The sequence below is a fragment of the Xenopus tropicalis genome, chromosome 4 (genome assembly GCF_000004195.4).
Source record: "Xenopus tropicalis strain Nigerian chromosome 4, UCB_Xtro_10.0, whole genome shotgun sequence".
Taxonomy (NCBI): domain Eukaryota; kingdom Metazoa; phylum Chordata; class Amphibia; order Anura; family Pipidae; genus Xenopus; species Xenopus tropicalis.
In genome coordinates this window covers 47,353,456-47,378,893 of record NC_030680.2, presented here as the reverse complement: position 1 = coordinate 47,378,893, position 25,438 = coordinate 47,353,456, and the positions used below count along the sequence as shown (strand labels likewise).

The 25,438-nt window shown below is 39.3% G+C and overlaps 1 protein-coding gene across 3 annotated transcripts in view; it reads left to right on the top strand.

Annotated features, from left to right (window-relative positions):
• The window catches only part of smpd3 (sphingomyelin phosphodiesterase 3), a 147,627-nt gene that overhangs the window by 60,251 nt on the left and 61,938 nt on the right, over positions 1-25,438 (top strand). The window contains exon 2 of one of the 3 annotated variants that reach the window (XM_004913485.4): positions 4,613-4,659. The exons of 1 other annotated variant lie outside the window; for it this stretch is intronic. The gene's annotated coding sequence lies outside the window, so the exon portion shown is untranslated. Of the gene's footprint in view, positions 1-4,612; positions 4,664-25,438 lie in introns of all 3 variants that reach the window. One more of the 3 variants, XM_004913486.4, reaches the window with a different exon arrangement.

Genomic DNA, 25,438 nt, shown 5'->3' with positions numbered 1-25,438 from the left:
GCGACATTACACACGCGGCAATCGGCAGCATAAAACTGCCGACAGTTGCAAATAGAAAAGGCTGCTAGTTTGGGGCAAGTGATAATAATGGGGGATTTTAATTACCCTGATATTGACTGCCAGGACAGTAAATGGGAACAAGTTTATAAACTTGCTGCATGACAACTTTATGGCACAGGTTGTTGAGGAGCCAACCAGGAACCATGCTATACTAGATCTAGTGATCTCTAATGACCCAGAACGTATAGCAAATGTGCAAGTGGTTGAACCCCTGGGTAATAGTGACCATAATGTTATTTGTCATTTGATGTTAGGTGCAGGAAACAAATTTACACGGGGGCAACAAAGACACTAAATTTTAGGAAGGCAAATTTTAGCTCCTTAAGGGCAGCGCTTCAGGGCATAGATTGGGGCATTATGTTTTCTGATAAAAACACAGAGCAGAAATGGTTGTCATTTAAAATGATATTAAATCATTACTGTTCTCAATTCATTCCATTAATAAGAAAAAGTAGAAGTGTTAAGAATCACCCTATGTGGCTTAACTCTGAGGTAAAGAAGTTAATAGGGAGAAAAAGGAAAGCTTTTAAGAAATATAAGTCAGAGGGGACAGTAGATGCGTTTAATGATTATAAACACTATAACAAGTGTTGTAAAACAGCAATCCGGAACGCAAAGATAGAAAATGAGGAGCGCATCGCGGCCGAGGCCAAGACTAACCCCAAAAAGTTTTTTAAGTATATTAATAGTAAAAAGATGCAGGTTGAGGGTGTGGCCCCATTGAGTTATAGTAACAATATGGTTACAGCGGATACAGAAAAGGCAGATGTGCTTAACCAGTTCTTTTCTTCTGTGTATACAGTAGAGGAGCCAGAGGGCCAAGTCCCACCTAAGAGCTGCACTGTTGCCTCAGCTCTAAATACACAGTGGTTGGCACAGGATATGGTGCTTAAAGGGTTACACACGATAAATGTAAACAAGGAAAATATTCTCAGACTCGCTTTCATCAGGTATGGTACCTAGGGATTGGAAGAAGGCGAATGTCATTCCCATATTTAAAAAGGGAGTAAGATCTCAGCCTGGCAATTATAGGCCTGTAAGTTTGACATCCGTGGTGGGCAAGTTATTTGAAGGCTTGTTAAGGGATCACATACAAAATTATGTAGTGGAGAATGGCATTATGAGCAGTAATCAGCATGGTTTTATGAAGGACAGGTCATGTCAGACCAATTTAATTGCTTTTTATGATGAGGTAAGTAAGAAGCTGGACAGTGGGGATGCAGTAGATATAATCTATTTAGATTTTGCCAAAGCATTTGATACCGTTCCCCACAAACGACTGCTTTCTAAGCTAAGGTATATTGGTCTTAGTGAAGTCGTTTGCACATGGATAGAAAACTGGCTACAGGATCGGGTACAGAGGGTGGTTGTTAATGGCACATTCTCTACTTGGAATAAGGTTCTCAGTGGGGTCCCTCAGGGTTCTGTACTGGGTCCACTTTTGTTTAATTTGTTCATAAATGACTTAGGGGAGGGTATTATGAGTAATGTATCAGTGTTTGCAGATGACACAAAACTCTGCAGACCAGTCAATTCTATCCAGGATGTGACATCCCTGCAGCAGGATCTTGACCAACTGGCAATCTGGGCAGCTAAGTGGCAGATGAGATTTAATGTGGATAAATGTAAGATCATGCACCTGGGATGTAAAAATATGCAAGCCCCGTATACCCTTAATAGGACTGCACTAGGAAAATCCATAATGGAGAAGGACCTTGGAGTCCTTGTAGATAATAAACTTGGCTGTAGCAAGCAATGCCAGGCAGCAGCTGCAAGGGCAAACAAGGTTTTGAGCTGTATTAAAAGGGGTATAGATTCACGGGAGGAGGGGGTTATTCTTCCCCTTTACAGAGCGCTGGTAAGGCCCCATCTAGAATATGCTGTTCAGTTTTGGTCTCCAGTTTTGGTCTCCAGTGCTCAAACGGGACATTATTGCGTTAGAGAGGGTTCAGAGAAGGGTATGGAAAGTCTCAGTTATGAAGAAAGACTGGCCAAGTTGGGTTTGTTTACACTGGAGAAGAGGCGCTTAAGAGGTGACATGATAACTAGGTATAAATATATAAGGGGATCATATAATAACCTCTCTAATGTTTTATTTACCAGTAGGTCCTTCCAATGGACATGAGGGCACCCACTCCGTTTAGAAGAAGGGAGGTTCCATTTAAATATTCGGAAAGGTTTTTTTACTGTGAGAGCTGTGAAGTTGTGGAATTCCCTTTCCAGTCGTGCTGGCTGATACATTATATAGCTTTAAGAAGGGGCTGATACATTATATAGCTTTAAGAAGGGGCTGGATGGATTCTTAGCAAGTGAGGGAATACAGGGTTATGGGAGATAGCTCTTAGTACAAGTTGATCCAGGGACTGGTCTGATTGCCATCTCGGAGTCAGGAAGGAATTTTTTCCCTTCTGCGGCAAATTAGAGAGGCTTCAGATGAGGTTTTTTGCCTTCCTCTGGATCAACTAGAAGTTAGGCAGGTATACAGTGGCTTGCAAAAGTATTCGGCCCCCTTGAACTTTTTTTGTCACATTACAGCCACAAACATTAATCAATTTTATTGGAATTCCACGTGAAAGACCAATACAAAGTGGTGTACACGTGAGAAGTGGAACGAAAATCATACATGATTCCAAACATTTTTTACAAATAAATAACTGCAAAGTGGGGTGTGCGTAATTATTCAGCCCCCTTTGGTCTGAGTGCAGTCAGTTGCCGATAGACATTGCCTGATGAGTGCTAATGACTAAATAGAGTGCACCTGTGTGTAATCTAATGTCAGTACAAATACAGCTGCTCTGTGACGGCCTCAGAGGTTGTCTAAGAGAATATTGGGAGCAACAGCACCATGAAGTCCAAAGAACACACCAGACCGGTCAGGGATAAAGTTATTGAGAAATTTAAAGCAGGCTTAGGCTACAAAAAGATTTCCAAAGCCTTGAACATCCCACGGAGCACTGTTCAAGCGATCATTCAGAAATGGAAGGAGTATGGCACAACTGTAAACCTACCAAGACAAGGTCGTCCACCTAAACTCACAGGCCGAACAAGGAGAGCGCTGATCAGAAATGCAGCCAAGAGGCCCATGGTGACTCTGGGGTAGCTGCAGAGATCTACAGCTCAGGTGGGGGAATCTGTCCATAGGACAACTATTAGTCGTGCACTGCACAAAGTTGGCCTTTATGGAAGAGTGGCAAGAAGAAAGCCATTGTTAACAGAAAACCATAAGAAGTCCCGTTTGCAGTTTGCCACAAGCCATGTGGGGGACACAGCAAACATGTGGAAGAAGGTGCTCTGGTCAGATGAGACCAAAATGGAACTTTTTGGCCAAAATGCAAAATGCTATGTGTGGCGGAAAACTAACACTGCACATCACTCTGAACACACCATCCCCACTGTCAAATATGGTGGTGGCAGCATCATGCTCTGGGGGTGCTTCTCTTCAGCAGGGACAGGGAAGCTGGTCAGAGTTGATGGGAAGATGGATGGAGCTAAATACAGGGCAATCTTGGAAGAAAACCTCTTGGAGTCTGCAAAAGACTTGAGACTGGGGCGGAGGTCCACCTTCCAGCAGGACAACGACCCTAAACATAAAGCCAGGGCAACAATGGAATGGTTTAAAACAAAACATATCCATGTGTTAGAATGGCCCAGTCACAGTCCAGATCTAAATCCAATGGAGAATCTGTGGCAAGATCTGAAAACTGCTGTTCCCAAACGCTGTCCATCTAATCTGACTGAGCTGGAGCTGTTTTGCAAAGAAGAATGGGCAAGGATTTCAGTCTGTAGATGTGCAAAGCTGGTAGAGACATACCCTAAAGCCTGGCAGCTGTAATTGCAGCAAAAGGTGGTTCTACAAAGTATTGACTCAGGAGGCTGAATAGTTACGCACACCCCACTTTGCAGTTATTTATTTGTAAAAAATGTTTAGAATCATGTATGATTTTCGTTCCACTTCTCACGTGTACACCACTTTGTATTGGTCTTTCACGTGGAATTCCAATAAAATTGATTAATGTTTGTGGCTGTAATGTGACAAAATGTGGAAAAGTTCAAGGAATACTTTTGCAAGCCACTGTATATAGGCATTATGGTTGACCGTGATGGACGTATGTCTTTTTTTCAACCCAACTTACTATGTTACTATGTTACTATGTATCAGTGGGATTTAATTTACAGATTACCTTTCTTAATCTACTAATAATATTGGTGTATCCCTTCTTTTAAGGATCAAATGGCCAATAATTGATCGGCCATCGGCTCAGCTTTGGCCACTGGAAAGGTGGTCACTCCAATTGCTGCACACTTTATGAACTTTAAGCATTCCTTGCTCAATACGATTAGCCCTTTGGCTTAAATGAATTGATTTTTTACGCTCTCTTTTAGTTACCTTGAATGAATTTACAAATGAATCCTGTCTTGAAACTGTGGCTACTTTATCTGGTTACAAAAGTTACTTTCTTGCTTTGTTAATTTTCTAACTATGTTACAGAGTATCTGAATCTGCACAGGCTGTGCTATTGATACTGTATCCTTTTGTTTCCTTTCTTTCTAGCTCACTTTCCAGCGACACGCTGTAGTCACGGTTCTCACCTCCAACCTGTATGTATGTTTAATTTTTGGTACTCAAAGCCTATAAGCACTTTTATAATGTTATTCCTACGTTTGTGTTGGCCAATATATACTTCTATGGGTGCTACACTCCATCTATATATTAAATTTAGTGGGCATAATTGGAACGCTATGCTGACTAACAGGGCACATAATGTGTTCCTCACTAAGAGAACCAGCCCATAAACTTTACGTACCATTTATTTCATATGGTGTGCAATATATAAGCCCTTTCTCAGGCTCTGCCCGAAACATGTAGTGTGCTGACACTGCCATTAAATTCGCTGTAGTTTTCAAATGCTGCCTGGAGCTGTTTGATTCCTTTTTGCCTTTTGATTTTATGAGTTGCAGTTCAGCAGTTCATACAAATTCCTCATTGAGGTGTGAGTTGCAGTTCAGTGTGTCCCATGGCACCATACTAAATTTCTGACTTTGCCCACAATATATATTTTTTACCATTTTACTTTTATTTTTGAGTGTTTCTACACATATTTTTTATACATATTACACATTGTGACATCATGCTGTGCTTTTGGCGCCATTGAGAGTTTATCTTGGGGGATGGTGTGTTTTTTGTCACTTTGGGAGCAGCCGAAACGTCAGTTTCACTTTTGAATAAACATCCTTAGTTTGCATTAGACCTGTGAGTGTGGCTCTTTTGAACTACTGTATATATATGTATAAAGAAGTCCTCATGACAGCACCTCACTCCAAAATGCTATTAGATAGCCGCCCTTGTGCACGGAATACAAAATACAAAATAATACACAATGAAGTGTATTGCATGTATAACCTATAATATGTATACAGTAGAACCCCAATTTTACGTTTTTCAGGGGACCATGGAAAAAAATGTAAAATCAGGGAAATGTGTTAAAATTCAAGAAAATTCCTAAGAGACACACAGAACACTTTTCTGGCACACCTGTATATCACAATTAAAATTATACCTTTATTACATCGTTTAAAACCTGTATGTTGTTAAAAACTAAAGATAGAAAAAGGTAAGAAGGAAAAGTTAAAATCCGATCTCTATTACCTGGGCTAATCACAAAGGTTGTTGCTACTATAACAACTCTTTAGCTTACAAAGGACACAATAAACGCTACAGTTGCAAATCCCTTCAGGGAAATATAAGCTACAAAGTTACTGAAATGTTTCAGTGCAACTCTAAGGGATCAACATCAACATTTGTAGATTTGAAATAGTCTCCTATGTCTGATTTTTATACGACGTGGTTCCTGAGGTAAGTATTCTCTTTCTATATGTGATATCTCAATAAAAGCTTATCAAAACCTTTGTATCAATTTTCTATTCATTTCTATACTCTCAACCCAATTGGGTGTGGTACAGTTCCTGAGGTAAGTATTACTTTCGAAATGAAATGATCATACAGATTTATTTAAACCGCTTTCATCAATTTCTTATATGTTGCCCAAAGCCTAACTACTCACAAGGCTTTCAATTGCAACATGCGGAACCACAGGTAAGTTGACCGTTAGGTGGAAAACCAAATCCCCCTCCCCCACGTCCACCTTATCCTGTTAGTTACAGGCGATTATATCTGGCATACTGGGGATTCGCCCTGATAATATTCAATTGCCGATTATTTGTGGTGTCATAAGTCTTGCCCCATGCTCAATCTGCACTCCAAATCTCTCTGCTAATTAAGTAAGGGAAGGCCTTACTTAAATGCTTTTTCAAGGCCTTGAAATCGCCTTGAAAAAGCATTTCAGCGAAACGCGCGTCGGCGTATAGATCTCTAAGAGTAAACCTCAGTGCCGAGGTAAAATACGGTGTGGTAGGCACTGAGGCAGGGCAATAGATGTTAATGTGTATACGCTACAGTTGAGAAATATATGGGAGGGCATCTGGCGAGAAGCGGTTTCTGTAAAATTCTGCAAAAGCGTGACTGATCTGCCTGATACGGTGGGCGAAAAAAAAGGGAGATGCGGTATTCAGATAAGAATAGTTAACTATTTAAGACTGTGCAGCTGGCACAGCTAATGAGAAAGTTAGCGAGTTGCGGTAGTTTTGGTGAAAGTTAATATCCGTCTCTTCAAGGCCGCTTTTGACAAGGTAAATATCGGATTTGGGGTCCGCTGCGGAGTATTATTAGCGCTGTTAACTTTACGTGTTCCCTACGGTGGGGTGGTGCGGATATAGTGTTGAACGAACCAGAGCCGGACAATATAGTTAACTTATCAGACTGTGCAGCTGGCACAGCTAATGATAGAACTAAGGGAGGTCTTTAGAATCTTTATTATTTATTCTTAATACTGTTGTATTCCCAAAGAATCTAACTATATAGGGTTATATTGCATCGTGATTAGCAGACATTAACAGCTAAGTTGAATGCTGACTTTCCCTGTTGTCCCCCGTATTAACCTTAATAGCTGTCAGGTGACTGTATAACCGTTATTTGAGTGATCCAGTGGTAAAATATAATATACCTGGCAGAGTGTGTGCGCTAGATAACAGCTAAGTTGCAGATAGTACTGTTAAGTGAAATTTTTTTTCCTAAGCGTCCTTTATACTCGATAGGATAGGAGGACGACGGATCCACACTATATCTGAACCCCTCGTCCGGCCTTCCCTTACTTAATTAGCAGAGAGATTCGGAGTGCAGATTGAGCATGGGGGAAGACTTATGACACCACAAATAATCGGCAATTGAATATTATCAGGGCGAATCCCCAGTATGCCAGATATAATCGCCTGTAACTAACAGGATAAGGTGGACGTGGGGGAGGGGGATTTGGTTTTCCACTTAACGGTCAACTTACCTGTGGTTCCGCATGTTGCAATTGAAAGCCTTGTGAGTAGTTAGGCTTTGGGCAACATATAAGAAATTGATGAAAGCGGTTTAAATAAATCTGTATGATCATTTCATTTCGAAAGTAATACTTATCTCAGGAACTGTACCACACCCAATTGGGTTGAGAGTATAGAAATGAATAGAAAATTGATACAAAGGTTTTGATAAGCTTTTATTGAGATATCACATATAGAAAGAGAATACTTACCTCAGGAACCACGTCGTATAAAAATCAGACATAGGAGACTATTTCAAATCTACAAATGTTGATTCCTCATCCCTTAGAGTCGCACTGAAACATTTCAGTAACTTTGTAGCTTATATTTCCCTGAAGGGATTTGCAACTGTAGCGTTTATTGTGTCCTTTGTAAGCTAAAGAGTTGTTATAGTAGCAACAACCTTTGTGATTAGCCCAGGTAATAGAGATCGGATTTTAACTTTTCCTTCTTACCTTTTTCTATCTTTAGTTTTTAACAACATAAAGGTTTTAAACGATGTAATAAAGGTATAATTTTAATTGTGATATACAGGTGTGACAGAAAAGTGTTCTGTGTGTCTTCCCTCTTAGGAATTTTCTTGAATTATGACTATTATCACACACTGTGCACCCTGAAACTATAGTGCAGGGCCAACTTTTCTTGTTTGGAAATGTGTTAAAGACACATAAATGTAAGCTATTTAAAGGAAATAACTACAGGAACCATTTTTTATTTGCAACTGACACCCCATTGCTACATGACACTGACATAGAGGCACCCCTTCTACCCAAAGAGCATTCAGCACTGACAACCCATTGCTACATAACACTGACACAGAGACACCCCATAACATTGACTTCAAAATGTACATCCATAACTCAGCACTGTATTGTTCCTAAAACAAAAATCTGTACCATTTTAAAGAAAATCTGCACCTTGTAACTTGTACTTTAATGAAGGACTGGTGTTTCTGTTGCTCAGTCACAAATTACCCTATGCTTGTGCTAATCCCGCGATATTTTGTAAGCTCCCGGATAGGTGCGCATGTGCAGTGTGTATTATGAGGCGATAGTGGTGACGCTGACCTTCCCAAGATGTCGCCTGCGATCGCAAGACATGGGGAAACTTTGCTTCCTCTTTAGGAAGCACCTTTTTCAGATTAAAATGAAGCGATTTGCTAGGGCAAGGCATGTTAAAAACAATGTAAAATGTGGGAAATACAAATGTAAAATCCGGGAAGAGAGCCCATAGGAATGCATACAAATTGGTGGGACCACAACAAAATGGTGTAAATGGCGGGAAAATGTTAAATCCGGGGACGGAAATTCGGGGTTCTACTGTATATATATATATACACACACACACACCAGTAACTATTTACATCTTTTACCTTGAGCCACCATTTTATTTATTATATTTATTTATTGTCTGTTCTCCCTCAGAGTTCAGAGACACAGAAAATAATGTAGCTGTATCAGGAAGAAGAATGTATAGATTTAATTATGCATAGGTTTTCTGTAGCACTCACCTCCTATGGATCTTCATTACATTTTTACTTACTGAATAGGAATAGTTGGTATTCTTAACTAAAATGCCAGCAGGGCACAATTTCTGTACAGAAAACCTCACAGTTGATGTAGATATGCCTTGTTTGTCTGGGCCATTCAATCTGATCTGGCAACTCAATTGGTTAGCAAAACCAGGCTGTTACCACATTTTACTGATGAAGCATAAAACTCTGTTATGCATGATACTATTATGTTATTTTTGATCAGGTCTGGACAGAGATTTAATACAGGCCCTGGCATTTTTAGTCCCAAACAGCCCCCACAAGCCCAATAAGTCTGTCTGTGGAATTTGACAGATTAACAGTCCGTGCCTGGTTTTGATTGTATCCCAGAATTCATACAGAACTTTTATCTTGCAAAAATCTGGATGTGTATGACCAGCTTGAAGTAAAATATCATACACATGTTACCAGGACCAGCTAGCAATCTGTGGATTTTGGCAAAAGCTGGGGGGCTGCTGTAAGATACCATAGACAGTCACTATTTATTGGGATGGTGGGGGGGCTGTTTGGGCCCCTGTGTACTTGAAATGCCAGGGCGTATTTTAAATTTCAATCCTGACCTGCACTTAACTAAGTAAAGCACTCAGCCCAGTCCTGCTCCATTCCCTTACTTTCCCTTTGCATATGTTTGCTGTTGAGAGGTGTGGCCTCCTGACAGGCCACAGCAAATCAGCTTTCACTCTGTTTTGTCACTCAAACATTTCTGCGTCACTGACGCAGACCAGGGAGCCAGAGGTTTTGGAGGGTGGGCGATGGGAGGCTGCTTTAATAATTGGCCAAAACTTTGTAACGGTGCAAAATTTTTAAAAGCTTTAAATTGTCAAAATGTCTATCTAGACTTTATATTTTCAATATTATAAAAATAACTTTTTGCGTTGGTTCCCCTTTAACTATATTTTTTATCGGAGCAACTTCCTTTTCTGGAAGATGTGGACACTACAGTCTCTCAGTGAGGTTTAATAAATGGGAAATCAATATTGTTTATAATGTATTCAGAGTTACAGTAATCACTGCTATGGGCCATTCTGGTGGAGGGGATCATAATAAGGTCCAGGGGGATCTGAGGCATTTCCATACTGGTTTACAAGCAGTGCTAGGTACTACAATATTTTGTCAGTGCATAATTTGTTTGTATTTTATAGACATTTAACTAACTACCAACAGGCCCAGATTTGTGGAAAGGCCCAGGCCTAGGGCGGCACAGATTTGGGGGCGGCATGCCACCACTGCTCTGTATGCAAGTGTAAAGTTCGCGCATGCAGAGGGGGGGGGATGGTGCTCGCCGATCACACGTTCACACATGCGCAGGGGGGTGACGGACAGGGGGTGGCCTTGGGGCACCCGGATTACAAATCCGACGCTGACTACCAACTAAATTCTGTGTGATGCCTCACGCTATCTGTATGCCATTTTTACTGGCTGATGGGTTAAATATAGAAGTTATATAGATAAGAATACAGTGGATATAAAAAGTCTACACACCCTTGATAAAATGTCAGGTTCCTGTGCTGTAAAAAAATGAGACAAAGATAAATCATTTCAGAACTTTTTCCACCTTTAATGTGACCTGTAAACTGTACCACTCAATTGAAAAACAAACTGAAATCTTTTAGGTGGAGGGAAGAAAACAAAAAAAACTAAAATAATAATTACATTAATTACATAATAAATACATTAATATAAACAGGGGGTTATTAAGATAATAGATAAATACAATGTATAACAATAATTACAAATAAATAAATACAAGATACAGTTGCAATAAGTAAAGAGTCAAAGACACAAAAGGATGGAGTTCCCTGCCCTGTAGAGCTTACAATCTATATGGGAGGGTAACTTACAGACACAAATAGGTGACACTACAATATAAGTGCTAGTTCCCAGATCAGGTGCTGTGCGAGTGCTCCAAAATGTAGTCTTTAAGTTTAAGTAAGGAAATCAAGGAGACACAAGAGAAGAGATGTAGTGAGGAACAGAGGAATGAAGGGCTTAGAAGGTAAAGAGAAGGAGTTTATTCTTTATTTAATAGGAAGCCACGATTAGGACTTTAGCAGGGGAAGGGCCTGAACTCTCCTGGATGAAAGAAGGAGAATTCTGGCAGCAGCATTTAATATAGATTGTAGGGGGGAAAGATGGGAGTTAGGGAGGCTGGTTAGTAGCAGGTTACAGTAGTCAAGTCAGGATAGGATGAGAGCATGCATGAGCAGCCTAGCTGTTGCAGTAGAAAGAAAGGGACGGATTTTGGCAATATTGCGTAAGAAAAAGTGACACGTTTTGACAGTGGTGATAATATGTTCAGAGAAGGAGAGACAGGAGTCAAAGATCACCCCCAAACAACGTGCCGAATTGACAGGGGTGATGAGGGTGCCATCAATAGAGATAGTAAAGGACAGGGGTAGGACCAGACTTAGGCGGAAAAATCATTAGTTCAGTTTTTGTTAGGTTCAGTTTGAGGTGGCGTTGGTTCATCCAACTGAAGATGGCTAGGAGGCAGTTAGAGATTTGAGTCTTAGTTTCAGCTGTTAATGAAGGGGTCGACAAATAAATTTGGATATCATCAGCATACAGATGATATTTAAAGTCAAAAGAATGGATAAGATCTCCCAAGAACAGCGTGTAGAGGGAGAACAACAATGGCCCAAGGACAGAGCCTTGGGGTACCCCCACATTAATAGGAACTGGAGATGAGGCTTTGTTAGCATAGGAGACAGTGAATGAACGGTTATAGAGGTAAGAAGAGATCCAGGATGCAGCCTGACTACGAATACCAACCGAATGCAGAATTTGCATCAGGAGAGCGTGTTTAACCGTATCAAACACAGCCAATAGATCGAGGAGGATTAGTATAGAAAAATTACCTTTGGCTTTGGCAACCTGAAGATTATTTGTAACTCTGCACAAGGCCGTCTTGGTAGACAGGGTGGTAGTTAGAGAGACAGGATGGGTCAAGCATGGCCTTTTTAAGCATAGGCTTGACACAGGCTTGTTTGAAGGAAGAGGGGAAAATTCCAGAAGTCAGAGTTGAAGATGTGAGTAAGAACTGGAGTAAGCTCAGCAGCACAGTGTTTAATCAGAGAAGAAGGCATAGGGTCAAGAGAGCAAGTGGTGAGCGGAGCTGACAATAGAAGCCGGGAGACTTCGGAGACAGTTACGGGACCAAAAGAGCTATGACATGCAGAAGGGGGCTGAGGAAGGAGGAGCTGGTTTGTATTAGTAGAGGGGGGGATCCGATTGCGGATGGACTCCACTTTGTTCATGAAGAAATCAACAAAGTTCTGGGGAGAGTACATAAATTTAGGTAATGGAGTCTGTGAGGAACGCAGAAGGGTATTGAATATAGAAAACAGGTATTGCGGGTTGGATTTATTATTGTTGATAAGGGTAGTATTCCTGTTTAGCCTTCGACAAGGCAGAGTTGAGGCAGGCCAATAGGAATTTATAATTCTATAGTGGAGGCTAGTATGCTGTTTTACTCGCTAACGAGGGTAACCATCTCGTTAAAGGAGGAGAGTCTGGACTTGAAAGAGTGAGCTAAGGCCAGGGGGACTATGTCATGTGTATTTTGAATTAATCCAGTGGGGGAAGGAGCAGGTTGGGAAGGAGAGTGAGAGACAGAAAATGTAACCTGGTGATGGTCAGAGAAGGGGAAGGGGACACTGTTAAAATCAGAAAGGGACAGATTTTTAGTAAAGACTAAATCCAGAAAGTGGCCATCCTTATCGGAGTGTTTGTCCACTGCTGGAGTTCAAAGGAGGAGGTTAGGCGAGGGATCATCAATGTGGGATTTGAAATCCCCAAGGATGATTGCAGGGCCATCAGTACAGAAGAAAAAAGAGAGCCAGGTTTCAAAATCAGAAAGGAAGGTAGCAGAGGAGGAGGCTGATGGGGGCCTGTACGTGACAGCCATCCGTACAGAGAGAGGATGGAAGATTTGAAGGGCATGCACCTCAAATGAGTTAAACGAAAAAGCTGAGAATGCATGAGAACCGACGACGGGAGGAGAAGAGAATTCCACATCCAGTGGTCCGGGGGTGTGGGAGAAAGACAGACCGCCATGAGAGAGCGTTGCTTCAGTGGCAGTATCATTCTGCTAAAGCCAGGTTTCTGTTGTAGGAAAAAGAGTGAGAAGATGTGAGCAGAGATTTAAAATGAGTGAGCCTCTGCGCATGGACAGTAACTGTGGGACGAAGATGTTGCAAGTAGTTATAAAACGTGAAAGAGCTGGAGTATGTAGATGGGAGCAGGGAGGAGGATAGGTAGATGGAGTATGGACAGACAACAGGGGGGTTAAAGGAAGAGACTACCTTAGGGAGCACCATGCATACAATCATTAGACATGATGTGAGTTTTGCCATTATCAGGTGGGTTGTAGTCTTGTAGCTTTTAGAAAATGTAGTAGCAGGTGGGATGGTTCCTCAGTGCATCAGTAAATCTTTCATTTTAAACAGTTCATACATTTCAAGCAGCAGTTTGTAGTGGTACTCCTTGTAGTTCTCCTTTGTTGAACTCCTTGTTAAACACTTTCAGATCACTTTCGTTCAATGAATTACCTTGGAACACATGGGCTGTGGGGGTTATCTATCAACAATGCATTTTAGAAGACATAGGCATTTACCTTAATTAGTGTGGATTCTTGCTCAGCTTTTACTAATAAATATTTCAGGCCATTAACTTCTTTAATGGGATACTGTCATGATTGTTATGGTATACCTTTCATTTCTAAATTACACTGTTTACATAGCAAATAATTCACTCTACCATTTAAAATTTTATTCTTGAACCAACAAATGTATTTTTTTAATAATATTGGTGTGTAGGCAGCCAATCTCAGTGCATTGTGCCTGAGTCTGAGCTTTCAGAAGAAGACAGCGCTACATATTGTTTATCCTACTCCTATGTAAGTGAATAAGTCCCAAGCCGGACTTGAATTTCTTACTATTGAGTGCTATTCTGATATCTACTTGGAGCTTGCTATCTTGCTGTCTTCCGATTGTTCTGCTGATCGGCTGCTGGGGGGGAGGGTGATATCACTCCAACTTGCAGCTCAGCAGTAAAGTGTGACTGAAGTTTATGAGAGCACAGGTCACATGGCTGTGGTACCCTGGGAAATTAAGAATATGGCTAGCCCCATGTGAAATTTCAAAAAAATTAAATTTTCAAAATTAAAAATATCTGTCCCATTGATTTCAGTGGAGGATTCTGTTGGAGAAGCTCTGTTAACTAATGCATTTTGAAAAAAAACATGTTTTCCCATGACAGTATTCCTTTAAGGTTCCTTGAAAACATGTGCTTGCTATATTTAAATACATCTGTAGTGGCCAATTCAGCCTGTGTGAACATTGGATCAAATTCTAAGCTATTGTTGCCTGTAGTGAAAGCCTAGTTTTAAGAAGTCAAGTCAGATAAAAATAGCAGTCACTGCAAAAAAAAAACAATTTACAACTGTTAAAAAAAAGTTTTTCATACAAACTGCCCTACTTGAAAAAATGCTTAATTTAAATTATAACCTGCCTTATAAAAATACCTGTTAATAATATATACATTATCATGAAATTCCCTACTACTCATTTAAACTGAAGAAGCCAACTCAGATCAGTGGTGAAACAGTTTCAAGAAAAACTTGGAAAAGTCCAGTTGTTTTAGACTTAATTCTATTAGATATTGTATATCATGACCTGGATGAATGAGAATCTTCATAGATATATTATTGACATGGACCATGAAATTTTAGCTGCTGGCCATATGCTGTGTTTTACAGGAAGACTCATCATATACTGTGCAGCGCTCAGCTTATCAGTATCAACATTCAGCTCTCAAAAGGTTAATTTCATCTCCTTAATTTCATTAACTGCAGTGTGGGTGGTAGTTAATTTTCTGCCAAATTAATGAAAATGCCATTAGGAGATAATGGTTTCTCTGAAGGATTTGTGGTTTGGTTCATGGTTTACTTCCCTCAGCATTAATGTCTCCTTCCAATTCTGTGTGATAAGTGCTGCTCTCCTGGCCTTGCGCATCCTTCACATCCTTTAATCTTCAATATTTAATGGTCTATGCTGTACCACACATTTTGAAATTTGGTTCAGGCAGAATTCCTGATGCTGATCTTGTGCTTTTTACACAACCTAATTTTAAGTAAATCTACAATACAACACAATGCTTAAGCTCATCAGAATGCCACATTGATTACATTTACAGTATTTTATAATGCATTTGTTTTGTTCATTTTGCTGGACTGGGGTGTAATTATCTGACCATTACACTATTAGGAGGTAATGTTAAGTTAGCATCAATTGTAACTCAATATTAAATACTGTGGTTGCTAAAACTGGTTCAAAGGATTTTAATGTTTTTTTTTTTTTTTACTTCAATAAGTACTAATGGATTGGATTAGTGGAGGAAAGAGGGTAAAGATAGAAGAGAAAAGGGAACAGTACAATGCTGACAAATCTGTAGATATCCTATTCATTAGAACTGGATGTTTGGGCAGGGATTGCTATGGTAACAGCTTTAATGTTACCACCACTCTAAACCATTTGTATGGGTAATAATAAGCTGGTTGGATGGTTTATCTATATGAATGGGAGAGCTGCGCTTTGATTACGCATTGGTTTGCCATGGAGATGTGGGTAATTGGGTTGCCATGTATTGGCTCTGTGGAAACGCAGGGAATGTGTATGTTGGGTCATTAGAGAAACAGGAGAACGTGTGCAGTTCATATTGATTGCCAATAGAGTGCGCACATTTTAAAGTGTGTGCTGACATTGGGAGAAATGTATGCTTGTGTGCAGTTGTCTCATTGGATGAATGTGGACATGTGATCACTCTAGTTGTCCCATTGGATGAAAGTGAACATGTGATCCCTGCACTACGTAAGCATTACATATAAGAGAACTCTGTTGGCTCATGATATCCCCTCTTTTTTTTTTTTGTATATTCTTTATTTTTCATTTTAACAAGGGGTGGGGAGGGGTACGGAAAGAAATGGGAGGGGGGTGGGAGGTAAAAAAACATGTTATACATTCAGAATCAAAGTTCTTAAGCTAACAACAAGTTCTTCTTACTGTATCATACAATCACATGTTTTATCTGGTAATATACAACATCTAATATCTGGCCGTACTACATTGTCCCAGTAGATGTTCTTACATGTATGGTGGGAGGAGGGGTGTCTCAGCTTGTTGCTATGTCTAAGACTGTCGTTGGTGTGTCTCTATTTACCCAGATTGTTTAAGCATTCTATCTATGGACTCCAGATTTTGCAGTAAGTGTGACTATTACTGTGTAGTAGATGTGATATTTCTTCGAGTTTTCTAATTTCTTCTACTTTTGTTAACTTTTGTTTGGGGTTTTCCATTTCTGAGGAATCAGCAATTTTGCTGCTTGTAGGAGGGGACATGGTACCCTCTTTGTGATGTGGCATTCTCTGATTGGAATTTAGTTCTATGCTTCTTTTTTAGTGGTACATACAAATGTACTGGTATATAGTACTTTTGTTCAGAAACCCATTAACCAGAAAGTTCCAAATTACAGGAAAGCCATCTCCTATAGACAGTATTATAAGTATCAATTTCATTTCTTTTCCTTTTTCTCTGTAATTATAAAAAAACAGTACCTTGTACTTGGTGGTAACTAAGCTTAATTCTTATTGGAGCCAAAACAATCCTTAAGGTATAAAGATTACAGAAAGATCTCTTATCTGGAAAAACCCCAGACCATGAGCATTCTGGATTACAAGTCCTATACCTGTATATGCATTTAACTATACTAGACTAACTGTATATCTTTTGATATTATGCTTGTTCAAGATGCCATCTAAGGTAGTCATGGAATTTGCCATCCCAACATCACTCAGCAGGGCATTCCGCAGTTTTCTTTTAAGAGGAATGGGGCCCAAAACTGCAATGCATACTGTAAAAAAGCATGTGTGCTTTCATCCTTCATATCCTATTATATGCAACACAGCACTTTATTTGTTTTGGTAAACACTGATACTGGCTAACATTGCACATTAATCCCCAAATCCTTCTTAGTTAAGGAGGCCCCCAACATACTATCATTTAGTGAATAACTTGCATTTATATTATTTCTACTGTAGCGCATAACCTTGCACTGGCGCTACATAGGTGATAACCATGGGTGCATAAACTTGTACTTTCACTTGCATCTCACACTACATGGATTATTTAACAATGCCCTGGGTGCAAGTGCTTAAGAAATAAAGGGTGCAAAATAGCACTCTCTAGTGCTTATTCAATGCACAAATGCATCCAGGGCATTGCTGCACTATGTAGCTTGCTCCTGATTATAAAAATCTTCATGATGCACCAGCAGTCCACTCATACCAACCACACTGTTGTCATGGGGGTATGCAAGTCTTTGTGCAAAGACCGTTGCCAGTTCTGTAAGGTACCTGCCAGGGTGCAAATGTGCAAAAAACATAGGGGGTCCCCCCCTTTTTTTTGCATCCTGTCATGACTTTATAAATAAAAACCTTACATCTTAAAGGAGACCTGTCACCATACGAAATAGTTACAAATTGTTTTCTATTGTGTTTGTCCAGCAAAATATACTTCAATTACACTATATAAATTATTTTAAACTTATTTCCTTCAGCACTGGAATTCACAATTGCATAAAACAGGCAGGCTCCATTTTGTGGACACTGTTATTAAGGCAAGATGTTCATCCTGCTAAAATCTTGTTTCTATGCTAGTATGGGGGGACCTAATACATATATCCATGCACTGGTAACACAATTAGATGGTGAGGAGGGAGGGGGTATGTGAGGAGTGCATGTGACATCTAAAAAGTTCTGAATTGAAAGTGAAAGTAATTGTCTGCCCCACCCATATGCCTAAGGCATAGAGGCAGGTCAGGCAATATATGATTGACAGCTGGGACTTTTATATGCTTATATAATGGGTATAGATGTGTTAATAAAAAAATGACTTTGGATTACATGTTTAATTTGAAAAGGCCTTTTATTATACAGCTTTTTATGTCTGTGTGACAGGTCCACTTTAAAAAAGCTAGTGTAATCTGCCATTAATGTATAGGAACTGTATAGGAACTGTTTGACCAAATCAGAAGACTTATTTTATTCACTGTGCCAAGATTTATATGTTAGATTTATATGTTAGATTTATATGTACTCATATATAATGTAAATATAATTACAGCTACAGGGTACATATTTACATCCTTTTAACGTTTTTATCTTCATTGTTACATTAAGGGGTCTATTTATCTTTTTCTTCCAGTTTCCTGTTAGCAGATACTTTGCTTAGTTCTCTTGACTAAGTTTTCATACTGTTTCCAGTCCTATGCCTTCTATTTTACATACCATTGTTCCTCTCAGCATAATGTAATAATTTTTGTATAATATCTGTTTCTCCATGGGTATCAAAAGGAATACAAGAAAAGAAAAGAGAAAGAAAATAAATATGATGATTGAAAAGATGTGCCCCTATTATCTAGTAAATCTAGCATTACAAAGCTTACTTTTCTGCTAAATTTACATTGCATCAATCAAAATTACAAAATATTATCTTATTCCAAATAAAGCCCTAAAATGTACTAGGCAACGTTAGAAGCACATTTTTGGAGCTATAAAAATTATTTTAATTTCAAGCAGGTGATTCTTAAACTTAAACTGTGCTGTGAGATCCGAATATTGAAGTTTGTAGAAGCCAGTTTTCAAACGAGTGGTAAAACAGTAGAGTGTTGTAGAAAACACATAAGGGTATAGGAAGTACATGATTTCAGTTATTCTTTCTAAAGGGTTCACTACCAAATACTAAGGGGCACATTTACTAAAATTTGTTTTTTTCTGGCCTTGAAAGTGGTAAAAACTCAACATGGTTTAAATTTGAATTACACGCAATCATTGCTGTATTTATAAAATGTCATGATAATACTGAATCGTTTGAACGAAGATTTGGAGTTTACATTCAAAAATCCCAAATCTTTCGAATTGAAAGCATTGTTAAAACTCGAAAAATTCGAGTTTGAACAGACATTAGTTTCCATGAATCCTCTTTATTTTTCCCAAACAGGAATTGCTCCAGCAGCTATTTTAGAAGCATTGGCACTCTTGGTTTCACTTTAAAGTGGGTGAAACTGAAAACAATGAAAGGATTAATTCCCCTTGAAAAATGTGAAATAGAAAACAATGAGGGAATTAAGTTCCCCTTGAACTGGGTGAAATTGAAAACAATGAGGGGATTAACTTGTCCTTGAAGGCTTTCATTGACTATTCTATTCCTCTATTTTAAGCCTCTGTAGGACTCAATGGTACTCAACAGATCAAACCTATAAAATTTTTATTTTACAGAATAAAGTTAACTAAACATTCATAAATTACAAATTATGGGAGTTATTTTACAAAAACTCACGTTTTTCTGGGAATAATAACGAAAAAATCGAGTTCTGGTGAAAACCCACTAGTAAATCTCAAAAATATCTAGCATTAAGAAAAAATACGACTTAATTTCATAATTGCTTAATAAATGTGCCCCTAAGTTTAGGGTGTCAATAATTTTGGCGAAGAGACAAATTTACTGGCATCATTTAGTGTATGTTTAAAGGGTGAATGTTAATTCCTATCCCCAGCAATGAATAAATATTTTAAATTACAGTGCACTGCCGGTCAGTGGAGCAAACCTGCTTGATGCCTTGAAGCTTTTACAGTGTACAAACCATTTTGGCTTCTCTATGCCATTCCATAATTGGTTTATTGCTAATTGACTGGCTTGGTGTTCGGAACAGAGCGCCACCATTACTCTTCCATAAAACTAATTGAATTAATTAGCTCATTACCGATCAGTGCAAATGCTAACAGAGTTAAGGTTTTCCTGTGACGTTATAAGCAGGAACCTGGCAAGGAAATATGCACCAAAATGTGGAAACATTCCACAGGACAGAGAAGGTATCTAAATCCTGTCTTGACTTCAAGATAACTCTGTATACTTTGAATTAGCAATTATTCTGACAGAAGAAAGCGTGATCTACACACCATTCATTAAAATGTTATTCTGAAACAAGTAAAGATTTCACTTCTTTGGCTCTGTTATTAATCTTGTGATGCTAGCATTTTCTAATTCATAAGGCTTTTTCGTAAGTTAAAATAGGAAAATGGAAATATGATTTTAGAATGTTTTCTTTAAACGACTCAGGGCAATTTATACTGATTCAGGCAAACATCTGGCACGTTTGGACCTTGCGAAACTTAGCTGCTGTAAAAACTGTGGGCTGCTATTTTAACACTTGGCAAATTTACCTGATTTTATTAACCTATATTCCGGAGATCTGCTTTCATTATTCATCTTGCAGTAGAAGTATAATAGCTAATTGTTCATTGGTTGTCCTGAATATCTACATAGTGGCAAATTTGACAGCAATTAATCTCTAGTATCTTTGTTAATGTGGCGACACATGGGTCATGGTATAATATACAGTGGTGTGAAAAACTATTTGCCCCCTTCCTGATTTCTTATTCTTTTGCATGTTTGTCACACTTAAATGTTTCTGCTCATCAAAAACCATTAACTATTAGTCAAAGATAACATAATTGAACACAAAATGCAGTTTTAAAATGAAGGTTTACGTTATTAAGGGAGAAAAAAAACTCCAAATCTACATGGCCCTGTGTGAAAAAGTTATTGCCCCCCTTGTTAAAAAATAACTTAACTGTGGTTTATCAATTTCAATTTTCAATTTCAATATCAATTTCTGTAGTCACCCCCAGGCCTGATTACTGCCACACCTGTTTCAATCAAGAAATCACTTAAATAGGAGCTACCTGACACAGAGAAGTAGACCAGAAGCACCTCAAAAGCTAGACATCATGCCAAGATCCAAAGAAATTCAGGAACAAATGAGAACAAAAGTAATTGAGATCTATCAGTCTGGTAAAGGTTATAAAGTCATTTCTAAAGCTTTGGGACTCCAGCGAACCACAGTGAGAGCCATTATCCACAAATGGCAAAAACATGGAACAGTGGTGAACCTTCCCAGGAGTGGCCGGCCGACCAAAATTACCCCAAGAGCGCAGAGACAACTCATCCGAGAGGCCACAAAAGACCCCAGGACAACATCTAAAGAACTGCAGGCCTCACTTGCCTCAATTAAGGTCAGTGTTCACGACTCCACCATAAGAAAGAGACTGGGCAAAAACAGCCTGCATGGCAGATTTCCAAGGCGCAAACCACTTTTAAGCAAAAAGAACATTAAGGCTTGTCTCAATTTTGCTAAAAAACATCTCAATGATTGCCAAGACTTTTGAGAAAATACCTTGTGGACAGACGAGACAAAAGTTGAACTTTTTGGAAGGTGCATGTCCTGTTACATCTGGCGTAAAAGTAACACAGCATTTCAGAAAAAGAACATCATACTAACAGTAAAATATGGTGGTGGTAGTGTGATGGTCTGGGGTTGTTTTGCTGCTTCAGGACCTGGAAGGCTTGCTGTGATAGATGGAACCATGAATTCTACTGTCTACCAAAAAATCCTGAAGGAGAATGTCCGGCCATCTGTTCGTCAACTCAAGCTGAAGCGATCTTGGGTGCTGCAGCAGGAAAATGACCCAAAACACACCAGCAAATCCACCTCTGAATGGCTGAAGAAAAACAAAATGAAGACTTTGGAGTGGCCTAGTCACAGTCCTGACCTGAATCCTATTGAGATGTTGTGGCATGACCTTAAAAAGGCGGTTCATGCTAGAAAACCCTCAAATAAATCTGAATTACAACAATTCTGCAAAGATGAGTGGGCCAAAATTCCTCCAGAGAGCTGTAAAAGACTCGTTGCAAGTTATCGCAAATGCTTGATTGCAGTTATTGCTGCTAAGGGTGGCCCAACCAGTTATTAGGTTTAGGGGGCAATTACTTTTTCACACAGGGCCATGTAGGTTTGGTTTTTTTTTTCCCTAAATAATAAAAACCCTCATTTAAAAACTGCATTTTGTGTTTACTTGTGTTATCTTTGACTAATAGTTAAATGTGTTTGATGATCAGAAACATTTTGTGTGACAAACATCCAAAAGAATAAGAAATCAGGAAGGGGGCAAATAGTTTTTCACACCACTGTATATATGAAAAATGTATGGGAGGTGGAGGACCTTAAAGAGTGAGTTCAGGGATCTAGGCTCTAAGATTAAGGAAAGGTCCTCCAATGTAATTTTTTTGGACGTTTTGCGACTGGGCTGTGAATTTAAATGGTTACACACTTTTTAGGAGGGACAGAGGGATTAAAAAGGGTGGAGGGTTTGTCTTTATATAAAGTCAGATTTAAAGCTATGTGCTAAAGACATTACCAAGGAAAACGTGGAATCCCATTGGGTAGAAATTTCAGCAGGGCTAAAGGTTACAAAGAAAATGATCATTGGTGTATGCTATAAACCACCCCGTATAAGTGAGGGGAATGAGGCCAAGCTACTGTTGCAAATGGAGGAGGCTTCACAACTAGGTCAAGTTGGGATGGCCAAGTCAGAAAAAGCTTCTAGGTTTGTAAATATGCTAAATGACAACTTTTTATTTCTGGCAGTTCAAGAACCTACTAGGAATGACTCTATTTTGGACCTGGTAATATCTAATAATACTCATCGCTAACATTTGTGTGGGTGAGCATTTGGGAACAGTGATCTTAACATCGTCTTCTTTGAGATAATGCTGTTTATAAGGGATAAACTAAAACACTCACTTTTAGATGTGCAGACTTTCAGTATAAGGACATCTCTGCAATGTGTCAACTGGGAAAGGCTTTTCATAGGGTTAGACACAGAAGGAAAATGGAACAGATTTAAAACATTGCTTAGCAAGTATACAGGTATATTCTCCTTGTAAGCAAGGGGAGGCATCGAAAAGCAAAACCTTTATGGCTGAATAAAAGTGTTAGTGTTGAGGTTGGTAAGAAAAAATGTGCTTATAAATTATTCAAGTTAGCTGGGACAGCAGAAACTTTCATCAGGTACATGGAAGCCAATAAAGCATGCAAAAAAGCTATCAGGCAAGCTAAAATAGAAATGGAAAGGGGTATTGCAGCTAGGAGTAAAAATAATCCAAAACTATTTTTTAATTATGTGAATAGTAAAAAAATGAAGCAAGGAGGGGTGGAAACCTTATTATCATGTGGGGAGGGGGTAAGTTCGTTGATGAGAGCAGGGAAAAAGCAGAAATTTTGAACTCTTATTTTTCATCTGTCACACATCTGAGGAGCCAGCTGATGAAGGCTTCCCTTTAAATATTCCCAGATGTAGTAATATAGTTACTGACGCATGGGTCACTCAGAAGGAAATATTCATCCCAGGGTATTGAATAAGCTTAGCGCTGTGATTGCCAAACCTCTTCACTTAATTTTTCAGGATTCAATGAGGTCTGGCATGGTGCAGAGTGACTGGCAAATTGCTAATCTAGTGCCGTTATTTAAAAAGGGATCCCGTTTTCAGCCTGAAAACTATAGGCCTGTTAGTCTGACATCAGGAGTAGGAAAGCTACTATAGGTCCCTCACCTAGATTATGCTGTGCAGTTTTGGGCTCCAGTCCTTAATAAGGATATTAATGAGCTGGAAATAGTGCAGAGACGTGCTTCTAATCTGATTAGGGTGATGGAAGATTTAAACTATGAGGTTAGACTGTCGTGGTTGGGGCTGTTTTCTCTGAAAAAAAAGCACTTGCGAGGGGACATGACTACTCTGTACAAGTACATTAGAGGGGTATATAGGCAGATAGGGGATGTTCTTTTTTCCCATAAAAACAATCAATGCACCGGAGGCCACCCCTTTAGATTAGAGGAACAGAGTTTCCATTTGAAGCAGCGTAGGTGGTTTCTAACTGTGAGGGCAGTGAGGTTTTGGAATGCCCTTTCTAGTGATGTTGTAATGGCAGATTCTGTTAATGCCTTTAAGATGGGCCTGGATGAGTTCTTGAACAAGCATTGTATTTAAGGCTATCTACAGTTAGTATTAATGTTTGTATGTATAGTTTATGTATGTGAGTGTATAGATAGGTATAGGTTTGTGTGTGCTGGGTTTATTTGAAAGGGTTGAAGTTGATGGTCTTTTTTCAACCCTATGTAACTATGGTATGTTATATATATGGTCATTGTTACAATAGTAAGCGGAGGATCAAGAGCATAAAAGACAGGGACAGGGCCACTTTTTCAGGCAAAAACACAAGTTTATTTGTGGCACACTCCTCCCAACATAAACATCACAGCCAGATCATCAACAGTTGATGATTATTTTCCTTCTTTGGAACTCTCATCTTCCAGCTGTTGCTGAAACTTTACATTAAACTTTCACTGCCACTCTCGCAGTTCCTGCAGCACTCTGCACACTCACTTTTCACCAGTGGAATTTTTATCACACTCTTCCCCACTGGCATCTTTACCACACTTGGCTTAAAGACTCACTCCCAGTCTTTGTAGAACTGCATCCATCAGCTATCATATCCCCGCTCCTGTTGATTTAGCACAGCTTTCATAGCATCCTGCAGAACAGCTAAAGCACACAGATAAGCAGAATCACTTGCCATATTATTACAGTCTCTTACATAGTTACATTGGGTTGAAAGTTCAACCCTTTCAAGTAAACCCAGCACACACAAACCTATACTGACCTATCTTTACACTCACATATGTGAAGCTATCTATACACTCACATACGTAAACCATATATATCAACATCAATACTAACTGTAGATTTTAGTATCACAATAGCCTTGGATACGATGCTTGTTCAAGAACCCATCCAAGCCCCTCTTAAAGGCATTAACAGAATCTGAAATCACAACTGATGTTACTAGGAAGGGTATTCCACAACCTCATTGCCCTCACTGTGAAAAACCACTTATGCTGCTTTGAATGAAAGTTCTGTTTCTCCAATCTAAAGGGGTGGCCTCTGGTGCACTGGTCATTTTTAATGGGAAAAGGAACATCCCTTATCTGCCTATAATCTACTTTACTGTACTTGCACAGAGTAATCATGTCTCCTCGCAAGCGCCTTTTTTACAGATAAAACAATCCTAGCCTTGACAGTCTAACCTCATAGTTTAAATCTTCCATCCCCTTTACCAGTTTAGTTGCATGTCTCTGTACTTTCTCCAGCCCATTAATATCCATCTTAAAGGAGAATGCAAGTCAAAATTTAAAAAGCATACTGCCCAATAATCCTCCTATTGTTTAGTAAAAACGCCACACTTTTGGCTCACCTAATCAAATATTTACTCAGTCACACTTACTTCACATTTTCTAGAACAGGCAGCCAGGTATTCTCCCTTCCGTTCCCTCCTTGCTTCATACTGCACATGTGTTTCATTCCCTCCCCCTCCTCCCCTCTGCCAGATCCGCTTCTGATTGGCTGGTGGGCATGTGTAGCTCAGAACAGGAGACAGGATCAAGTTACACACA